Genomic DNA, 10,931 nt, shown 5'->3' with positions numbered 1-10,931 from the left:
TTATGAAGAAGATCTGATATTTCTTCATCTGAGCCTACGTCTTGTTCATAGACTTGCAGTCTTGCCTTTGCAGCATTCATTCTTTTAGTTGCTTCCAAACGCTTTAACTGTCTGCGCTTCTCCTCCAGTAACTTGTGTCTTTCAGCATTTTCAGCTTCTTGCTGTGCTAGTTGCCTCCTGTTCTCAGCTTCAAGCCTTTCAAGCTCTTTTTCTTCCTGTTCCATTTCCGCTAGAACCTTCAAGGTAGCTTTAGTTGCGGCAAACTCCGCTTCTGCCTCCTGCTTCTTTGTGGAGGACACGCTCGAGCGTTTTGAAACACGTCCAGAGACTGGGCGGCTCAACATGGACACTTGGTCTTCTTTACATGAAAACACTGATCCAGTGTTACCCCATGGTGCTTGTACAGTGGATGAATGCTTATCTGTGTCTTCATCTTGTAGAACATGTAGCCGTTCAATGAGCTGTTTTGATACAGCATCACAGGTGTCTACCCGACGTCGGGTGTCTGCGTCCGGAACACTGTGTTTGCGAACATCCTCATAGTGTTCCTTTACTTCGAGATCAGCAGCGTGAATTAGAATTTGGGTTTCACGTAGAACGTCGGTTGAGTTGGGTAAGGAGAGTGCCCTTTTAGCCTCTTTGGCAAGAACCTTCCATTTCTCGTATGTTTTGTTAAAATTACGCTGAAGTTTCTTTAATTTTTCATTATGCAGTTCCTGACCCTTTTCAGTAAGTTTCCTTCTTCTCTTGTCTTCAGTAACATCAGTTTCTGTATTCCCTTCGATTTCCTTTGTAGGACTTTCTTCTAAAGGTTCATCGTGAACAGACTCCTCATCTTCTTCATGAGTAACTTCCGAGTCTTGCATTTCAGTTGCAATGTCTTTATCAGCCATTTTAGTATATTACGAATTAAATTGAGTTTAATAAGTAACCTTAAGGAGCCTTAAATAGGATTAGTTAGGTTAAATCAAATTGTCTTGTAAATTAGAGCAAGTTTCACCTTGGAAAACTATGTTTAAATCAGTTAAACTTGTTATCCTTTAATGGCCTGTGTTTAAAGGCTATTCTGTGAAAGTAAAATGTAAAAAATATCAAAAAATGCAAAGTAGTAATAATGTAGTAATAAAACGAATAACTATAGGCAAGTAATAAATGAAGTAATAATACTGAAATCAGATCACACCAACCTGAATGTCAAGTGATAGCTTAAATGCCCTATATGGCAAGATACACTAGGCATATGTCAGAAAAATATTAGATGAGAGCACCCTTTAAACTTAGAATCACTGAGAGTAGGCAAATACCACAGTACTCCTTTACACTAAATATTTCTCAAAATTGCTTAGTGTTGCTTAATACTTAACCTATAAACATTCAAATAGCAAAGGCAACAAATATGTAGAATAATCAGAAAGTTATCACATTAAACCTTAGTTACACTTCAAACTTAGCAAGTATTCCTTAATGAAATATGCAAGTCCTTAAACTTATCCTTATGCTTTGTGCAATAAGTCCGACTGAATTTTCAAACTCCTTTTAGCAGTTGTAGAGGCTACTCCACGTCTTCACATTAACTTGGCTCAAACGTGCTTCTCTTGGCATAACAACACAACTCTCTTAGGTTACCGGCAGGTTGCAAACTGTCCTTTGACAAGTGGCTCCTCCGAAACCGCGAACATCTTCACAGCTCCGACAACGAGAGACGGGCGCGCGTGCTGGCTCCTTGCTGGCAGCTGATCACGCTCTCCCCTCGTGTCGCGGTGGCTGAGTTCTCACTGTAATTCCCTCTCAAGTCGAAATCACGAAAACCAAGTTGTTATTTTTGTTACGGGCTTTAATCACACAAGGAGCATGATAGTGTGCCATGAGAACTCATTGGCTGCTTTCTCTTGAGAGAAAATTAGAAATCTTCCGTCCTTCAGTGCACTATGCACTTTATCCAGTCTTCCTTAATTATTGCTGATCTTAGGCAGAGAAACCAGCAAGGTGCCTGCCTGCTAGCTTGGTCCAGAATGTTTCAGGTAGCAACCCTCAAAAGTAACACCCATCAACCTGCGGCAGCAACCTTGGTTCCCCCTTAAGACTTGTTCCCCATATCAAACAAACAATTTACATGAAACATATGAAATGATGCTTTTAATATTAAACTACTGTTACTACAAATGTATGTATTCATGAACTCTGTATGTTTTAACCTAATGTTTATTTATCTATTATTTATTTATTTATTCTGACTTCGATGGCAGCTACACTCATTCTTCGGCTTCCGGAACACTAGTGAATAGGCAAGGTGCCAGTTTCCGTAGTGTAGTGGTTATCACGTTTGCCTAACACATGAAAGGTCCTCAGTTTGAAACTGGGCGGAAACATTACTTGTTCCTCCTTTATTTATTTCATCCTTGTGTGAAGATGTATGACTGCACGTTAATGATAGCAACATCAACAGATTCATAATTATGGATAGGAGGGGAGCTTCATCTGCTATTCTTGACATGTAAAGTCAATTTTTGCAAGTTTTCAAAAGATTTTCTGATGCTATGGTGTGAAACAGACTTTGGCGAATCCCTAGCTGCTGAGCGAAAATGGCAACCTTCGGTCAAGGAATCGAACCCTGTTCCTCCGCTTGACAGGCGGATTCTAACCTTTGACCATTGAAGAAGATACAGAATGTGTTGCTTGACTCTCGTGCCAATTCTGAGAATACAAGCTGTAAGATTATCACTGAAAAATTGACAAAAAAACACGTTGCTAAAACCATTTCATAGTCAAGCATTTGCATGACTGAGAGCGTAAATTGACTGTGGAAGGGGTTCCATGGTGTAAAGGTCAGCACTCTGGACTCTGAATCCAGTGATCAGAGTCCAAATCTCGGTGGAACCTTCAGGTGTGTGCTGTCATGGTTGTGTTCTGGAAAGAAGATGAGTTGAGTAGGCTAGTCAGTTGTGAAATTGCACCATTGATCAATTCCAGCTGAGAGGATCTGTGGTATGTAACGTCACACCTCTGTGTTGATAGTTGAATCTTTTTTGGTTTCTTCTTGCATATTAATTTACGATTCTTCTATTTATCCATGCTCTCCCAGAGGAGTGTGTTACAATCCCACTTCTGACTCAATTTGTTGCGACTCCACAATCTCTTTCCGCTGGCAACAAAATTTGGGAAAACTTACCTCATTCTTTGGCTTCCGGAACACTCGTGAACCAGTATGGTGCCAGTTTCCGTAGTGTAGTGGTTATCACGTTCGCCTCACACGCGAAAGGTCCTCAGCTCGAAACTGGGCGGAAACATTACCTGCTCCTCCTTTATTTATTTCATCCTTGTTTGAAGATGTATGACTGCACGTTAATGATAGCAACATCAACATGTTCATAATTATGGATAGGAGGAGAGCCTCATATGCTATTCTTGACATGTAAAGTCAATTTTTGCAAGTTTTCAAAAGATTTTCTGATGCTATGGTTTGAAACGGACTTTGGCGAATCCCTAGCTGCTGAGCGAAAATGGCAGCCTTTGGTCAAGGAATCGAACCCTGTTCCTCCGCTTGAAAGGCGGATTCTAACCTTTGACCATTGAAGAAGATACAGAATGTGTTGCTTGACTCTCGTGCCAATTCTTAGAATACAAGTTGTAAGAGTATCACTGAAAAATTGACAAAAAAACACGTTGCTAAAACCATTTCATGGTCAAGCATTTGCATGACTGAGAGCGTAAATTGACTGTGGAAGGGGTTCCATGGTGTAAAGGTCAGCACTCTGGACTCTGAATCCAGTGATCAGAGTCCAAATCTCGGTGGAACCTTCAGGTGTGTGCTGTCATGGTTGTGTTCTGGAAAGAAGATGAGTTGAGTAGGCTAGTCAGTTGTGAAATTGCACCATTGATCAATTCCAGCTGAGAGGATCTGTGGTATATAACGTCACACCTCTGTGTTTATAGTTGAATCTTTTTTGGTTTCTTCTTGCATATTCATTTACGATGCTTCTATTTATCCATGCTCTCCCAGAGGAGTGTGTTACAATCCCACTTCTGACTCAATTTGTTGCGACTCCACAAACTCTTTCCGCTGGCAACAAAATTTGGGAAAACTTACCTCATACTTTGGCTTCTGGAACACTCGTGAACCAGTATGGCGCCAGTTTCCGTAGTGTAGTGGTTATCACGTTCGCCTAACATGCGACAGGTCCTCAGTTCTAAACTGGGCGGAAACATTACTTGCTCCTCCATTATTTATTTCATCCTTGTTTGAAGATGTATGACTGCACGTTAATGATAGCAACATCAACATGTTCATAATTATGGATAGGAGGGGAGCCTCATATGCTATTCTTGACATATAAAGTCAATTTTTGCAAGTTTTCAAAAGATTTTCTGATGCTATGGGTTGAAACGGACTTTGGCAAATCCCTAGCTGTTGAGCGAAAATGGCAACCTTCGGTCAAGGAATCGAACCCTGTTCCTCCGCTTGACAGGCGGATTACAACCTTTGACCATTGAAGAAGATACAGAATGTGTTGCTTGACTGTCGTGCCAATTCTGAGAATACAAGCTGTAAGAGTATCACTGAAAAATTGACAAAAAAACACGTTGCTAAAACCATTTCATAGTCAAGCATTTGCATGACTGAGAGCGTAAATTGACTGTGGAAGGGGTTCCATGGTGTAAAGGTCAGCACTCTGGACTCTGAATCCAGTGATCTGAGTTCAAATCTCGGAGGAACCTTCAGGTGTGTGCTGTCATGGTTGTGTTCTGGAAAGAAGATGAGTTGAGTAGGCTAGTCAGTTGTGAAATGACACCAGATTGCACGATTGATCAATTGCAGCTGAGAGGATCTATGGTATGTGACGTAACACCTCTGTGTTGCTAGTTGAATCTTTTTTGGTTTCTTCTTGCATATTCATTTACGATTCTTCTATTTATCCATGCTCTCCCACAGGAGTGTGTTACAATCCCACTTCTGACTCAATTTGTTGCAACTCCACAATCTCTTTCCGCGAGCAACAAAATTTGGGAAAACTTACCTCATTCTTTGGCTTCCGGAACACTCGTGAACAGGTATGGTGCCAGTTTCCGTAGTGTAGTGGTTATCACGTTCGCCTAACACGCGAAAGGTCCTCAGTTCGAAACTGGGCGGAAACATTACTTGCTCCTACTTTATTTATTTCATCCTTGTGTGAAGATGTATGACTGCACGTTAATGATAGCAACATCAACATATTCATATTTATGGATAGAAGGGGAGCTTCATCTGCTATTCTTGACATGTAAAGTCAATTTTTGCAAGTTTTCAAAAGATTTTCTGATGCTATGGTGTGAAACGGACTTTGGCGAATCCCTAGCTGCTGAGCGAAAATGGCAACCTTCGGTCAAGAAATCGAACCCTGTTCCTCCGCTTGACAGGCGGATTCTAACCTTTGACCATTGAAGAAGATACAGAATGTGTTGCTTGACTGTCGTGCCAATTCTGAGAATACAAGTTGTAAGAGTATCACTGAAAAATTGACAAAAAAACACGTCGCTAAAACCATTTCATGGTCGAGCATTTGCATGACTGAGAGAGTTTCGACTGTGGAAGGGGTTCCATGGTGTAAAGGTCAGCACTCTGGACTCTGAATCCAGTGATCCCAGTTCAAATCTCAGTGGAACCTTCAGGTGTGTGCTGTCATGGTTGTGTTCTGGAAAGAAGATTAGTTGAGTATGCTAGGCAGTTGTGAAATTGCACCATTGATCAATTCCAGCTGAGAGGATCTGTGGTATGTGACGTCACACCTCTGTGTTGCTAGTTGAATCTTTTTTGGTTTCTTCTTGCATATTCATTTACGATTCTTCTATTTATCCATGCTCTCCCACAGGAGTGTGTTACAATCCCACTTCTGACTCAATTTGTTGCGACTCCAAAAACTCTTTCCGCTAGTAACAAAATTTTGGAAAACTTACCTCATTCTTTGGCTTCCAGAACACTCGTGAACAGGTGTGGTGCCAGTTTCCGTAGTGTAGTGGTTATCACGTTCTCCTAACACGCGAAAGGTCCTCAGTTCGAAAATGGGCGGAAACATTACTTGCTCCTCCTTTATTTATTTCATCCTTGTGGGAAGATGTATGACTGCACGTTAATGATAGCAACATCAACATGTTCATAATTATGGATAGGAGGGGAGCCTCATCTGCTATTCTTGACATGTTAAGTACGTTTTTGCAGGTTTTCAAAAGATTTTCTCATGCTATGGTTTGAAACGGACTTTGGCGAATCCCTAGCTGCTGAGCGAAAATGGCAACCTTCGGTCAAGCAATCGAACCCTGTTCCTCCGCTTGACAGGCGGATTCTAACCTTTGACCATTGAAGAAGATACAGAATGTGTTGCTTGACTCTCGTGCCAATTCTGAGGATACAAGTTGTAAGAGTATCACTGAAAAATTAACAAAAAATCACGTTGCTAAAACCCTTTCATTGTCAAGCATTTGCATGACTGAGAGCGTAAATTGACTGTGGAAGGGGTTCCATGGTGTAAAGGTCAGCACTCTGGACTTTGAATCCAGTGATCAGAGTCCAAATCTCGGTGGAACCTTCAGGTGTGTGCTGTCATGGTTGTGTTCTGGAAAGAAGATGAGTTGAGTAGGCTAGTCAGTTGTGAAATGACACCAGATTGCACAATTGATCAATTCCAGCTGAGAGAATCTGTGGTATCTGATGTCACACCTCTGTGTTGATAGTTGTTTCTTCTTGCATATTCATTTACGATTCTTCTATTTATTCATGCTCTCCCAGAGGAGTGTGTTACAATCCCACTTCTGACTCAATTTGTTGCGACTCCAAAAACTCTTTCCGCTAGCAACAAAATTTGGGAAAACTTACCTCATTCTTTGGCTTCCGGAACACTAGTGAGTAGGCATAGCTTCAGTTTCTGTAGTGTAGTGGATATCACGTTCGCCTCACACGCGAAAGGTCCTCAGTTCGAAAGTGGGCGGAAACATTACTTGCTCCTCCTTTATTTATTTCATCCTTGTGTGAAGATGTATGACTGCACGTTAATGATAGCAACATCAACATATTCATAATTATGGATAGGAGGGGAGCCTCATCTGCTATTCTTGACATGTAAAGTCAATTTTTACAGGTTTTCAAAAGATTTTCCGATGCTGTTGTTTGAAACGGACTTTGGCGAATCCCTAGCTGCTGAGCGAAAATGGGAGCCTTCGGTCAAGGAATCGAACCCTGTTCCTCCGCTTGACAGGCGGATTCTAACCTTTGACCATTGAAGAAGATACAGAATGTGTTGCTTGACTGTCGAGCCAATTCTGAGAACAAGAGCTGTAAGAGTATCACTGAAAAATTGACAAAAAAACACGTTGCTAAAACCATTTCATGGTCAAGCATTTGCATGACTGAGAGCGTAAATTGACTGTGGAAGGGGTTCCATGGTGTAAAGGTCAGCCCTCTGGACTCTGAATCCAGTGATTCGAGTCCAAATCTCAGTGGAACCTTCAGGTGTTTGCTGTCATGGTTGCGTTCTGGAAAGAAGATGAGTTGAGTAGGCTAGTCAGTTGTGAAATAACGCCAGATTGCACGATTGATTAATTCCAGTTGAGAGGATCTGTGGTATGTAACGTCACACCTCTGGGCTGCTTTTTTGGTTTCCTCTTGTATATTCATTTACGATGCTTCTATTTATCCATGCTCTCCCAGAGGAGTGTGTTACAATCCCACTTCTGACTCAATTTGTTTCGACTCCACAAATTCTTTCCGCAAGCAACAAAATTTAGGAAAACTTACCTCATTGTTTGGCTTCCGGAACACTAGTGAATAGGCATGACTTCGGTTTCCGTAGTGTAGTGGTTATCACAGTCGCCTAACACGCGAAAGGTCCTCAGTTTGAAACTGGGCGGAAACATTACTTGCTCCTACTTTATTTATTTCATCCTTGTGTGAAGATGTATGACTGCACGTTAATGATGGCAACATCAACAGATTCATAATTATGGATAGGAGGGGAGCTTCATCTGCTATTCTTGACATGTAAAGTCAATTTTTGCAAGTTTCAAAAGATATTCTGATGCTAAGGTGTGAAACGGACTTTGGCGAATCCCTCGCTGCTGAGCGAAAATAGCAACCTTCCATCAAGGAATCGAACCCTGTTCCTCCGCTTAACAGGCGGATTCTAACCTTTGACCATTGAAGAAGATACAGAATGTGTTGCTTGACTGTCGTGCCAATTCTGAGAATACAAGCTGTAAGAGTATCACTGAAAAATTGACAAAAAAACACGTTGCTAAAACCATTTCATTGTCAAGCATTTGCATGACTGAGAGCGTAAATTGACTGTGGAAGGGGTTCCATGGTGTAAAGGTCAGCACTCTGGACTCTGAATCCAGTGATCCGAGTTAAAATCTCGGTGGAACCTTCAGGTGTGTGCTGTCATGGTTGTGTTCTGGATAGAAGATGAGTTGAGTGGGCTAGTCAGTTGTGAAATGACACCAGATTGCACGATTGATCAATTCCAGCTGAGAGGATCTGTGGTATCTGACGTCACACCTCTGTGTTGATAGTTGAATCTTTTTTGGTTTCTTCTTGCATATTCATTTACGATTCTTCTATTTATTCATGCTCTCCCAGAGGAGTGTGTTACAATCCCACTTCTGACTCAATTTGTTGCGACTCCACAAACTTTTTCCGCTAGCAAGAAAATTTGGGAAAACTTACCCCATTCTTTGGCTTCTGGAACACTAGTGAACAGGTATGGCGCCAGTTTCCGTAGTGTAGCGGTTATCACGTTCGCCTAACACGCGAAAGTTCCTCAGTTCGAAACTGGGCGGAAACATTACTTGCTCCTCCTTTATTTATTTCATCCTTGTGTGAAGATGTATGACTGCACGTTAATGATAGCAACATCAACATATTCATAATTATGGATAAGAGGGGAGCCTCATCTGCTATTCTTGACATGTAAAGTCAATTTTTGCAAGTTTTCAAAAGATTTTCTGATGCTATGGTTTGAAACGGACTTTGGCAAATCCCTAGCTGCTGAGCGAAAATGGCAGCCTTTGGTCAAGGAATCGAACGCTGTTCCTCCGCTTGACAGGCGGATTCTAACCTTTGACCAGCAAAGATACAGAATGTGTTGCTTGACTGTCGTGCCAATTCTGAGAACACAATTTGTAAGAGTATCACTGAAAAATTGACAAAAAAACACGTTGCTAAAACCATTTCATGGTCAAGCATTTGCATGACTGAGAGCGTAAATTGACTGTGGAAGGGGTTCCATGGTGTAAAGGTCAGCACTCTGGACTCTGAATCCAGTGATCAGAGTTCAAATCTCAGTGGAACCTTCAGGTGTGTGCTGTCATGGTTGTGTTTTGGAAAGAAGATGAGTTGAGTAGGCTAGTCAGTTGTGAAATGACACCAGATTGCACTATTGATCAATTCCAGCTGAGAGGATCTGTGGTATGTGACGTCACACCTCTGTGTTTATAGTTGAATCTTTTTTGGTTTCTTCTTGCATATTCATTTACGATTCTTCTATCTATCCATGCTCTCCCAGAGGAGTGTGTTACAATCCCACTTCTGACTCAATTTGTTGCGACTCCACAAACTCTTTCCGCTAGCAAGAAAATTTGGGAAAACTTACCTCATACTTTGGCTTCCGGAACACTAGTGAATAGGCATGGCTTCAGTTTCCGTAGTGTAGTGGTTATCACGTTCGCCTAACACGCGAAAGGTCCTCAGTTCGAAACTGGGCGGAAACATTACTTGTTCCTACTTTATTTATTTCATCCTTGTGTGAAGATGAATGACTGCACGTTAATGATAATAACATCAACATATTCATAATTATGGATAGGAGGGGAGCCTCATCTGCTATTCTTGACATTTAAAGTCAATTTTTACAAGTTTTCAAAAGATTTTCTCATGCTATGGTGTGAAACGGACTTTGGCGAATCCCTAGCTGCTGAACGAAAATGGCAGCCTTCGGTCAAGAAATCGAACCCTGTTCCTCCGCCTGACAGGCGGATTCTAACTTTTGACCATTGAAGAAGATACAGAATGTGTTGCTTGACTGTCGTGCCAATTCTGAGAATACAAGTTGTAAGAGTATCACTGAAAAATTGACAAAAAAACACGTTGCTAAAACCATGTCATTGTCAAGCATTTGCATGACTGAGAGCGTAAATTGACTGTGGAAGGGGTTCCATGGTGTAAAGGTCAGCACTCTGGACTTTGAATCCAATGATCCGAGTTCAAATCTCAGTGGAACCTTCAGGTGTGTGCTGTCATGGTTGTGTTCTGGAAAGAAGATGAGATGAGTAGGCTAGTCAGTTGTGAAATGACACCAGATTGCACGATTGATCAATTCCTGCTGAGAGGATCTGTGGTATGTGACGTCACACCTCTGTGTTGCTAGTTGAATCTTTTTTGCTTTCTTCTTGCATATTCATTTACGATGCTTCTATTTATCCATGCTCTCCCAGAGGAGTGTGTTACAATCCCACTTCTGACTCAATTTGTTGCGACTCCACAAACTCTTTCCGCTAGCAAGAAAATTTGGGAAAACTTACCTCATTCTTTTGCTTCTGGAACACTCGTGAACAGGTATGGTGCCAGTTTCCGTAGTGTAGTGGTTATCACGTTCGCCTAACACACGAAAGGTCCTCAGTTCGAAACTGGGCGGAAACATTACTTGCTCCTCCTTTATTTATTTCATCCTCTTGCGAAGATGTATGACTGCACGTTAATGATAGCAACATCAACATATTCATAATTATGGATAGGAGGGGAGCCTCATCTGCTATTCTTGACATGTAAAGTCAATTTTTGCAAGTTTTCAAAAGATTTTCTGATGCTAAGGTTTGAAACGAACTTTGGCGAATCCCTAGCTGCTGAGCGAAAATGGAAGCCTTTGGTCAAGGAATCGAATCCTGTTCCTCCGCTTGACAGGCAGATT

The 10,931-nt window shown here is 41.6% G+C and overlaps 5 non-coding genes across 5 annotated transcripts; all 5 read left to right on the top strand.

Annotated features, from left to right (window-relative positions):
• The first annotated feature begins 3,214 nt into the window (after positions 1-3,214).
• Positions 3,215-3,287, top strand: trnav-cac (transfer RNA valine (anticodon CAC)). The gene has a single exon. It is a non-coding gene; the product is annotated as a tRNA-Val (tRNA).
• A 1,773-nt stretch (positions 3,288-5,060) lies between these two features.
• On the top strand, positions 5,061-5,133 carry trnav-aac (transfer RNA valine (anticodon AAC)). The gene has a single exon. It is a non-coding gene; the product is annotated as a tRNA-Val (tRNA).
• A 3,604-nt stretch (positions 5,134-8,737) lies between these two features.
• trnav-aac (transfer RNA valine (anticodon AAC)) lies at positions 8,738-8,810 on the top strand. Its single transcript has one exon. It is a non-coding gene; the product is annotated as a tRNA-Val (tRNA).
• Positions 8,811-9,662: 852 nt separating this feature from the next.
• On the top strand, positions 9,663-9,735 carry trnav-aac (transfer RNA valine (anticodon AAC)). The gene has a single exon. It is a non-coding gene; the product is annotated as a tRNA-Val (tRNA).
• An 855-nt stretch (positions 9,736-10,590) lies between these two features.
• Positions 10,591-10,663, top strand: trnav-aac (transfer RNA valine (anticodon AAC)). Its single transcript has one exon. It is a non-coding gene; the product is annotated as a tRNA-Val (tRNA).
• Positions 10,664-10,931: the final 268 nt, after the last annotated feature.

This window comes from Odontesthes bonariensis, chromosome 11, assembly GCF_027942865.1.
Source record: "Odontesthes bonariensis isolate fOdoBon6 chromosome 11, fOdoBon6.hap1, whole genome shotgun sequence".
Lineage (NCBI taxonomy): Eukaryota > Metazoa > Chordata > Actinopteri > Atheriniformes > Atherinopsidae > Odontesthes > Odontesthes bonariensis.
The sequence above is the reverse complement of the archived record's forward strand: the minus strand, read 5'-3'. Positions and strand labels throughout refer to the sequence as shown.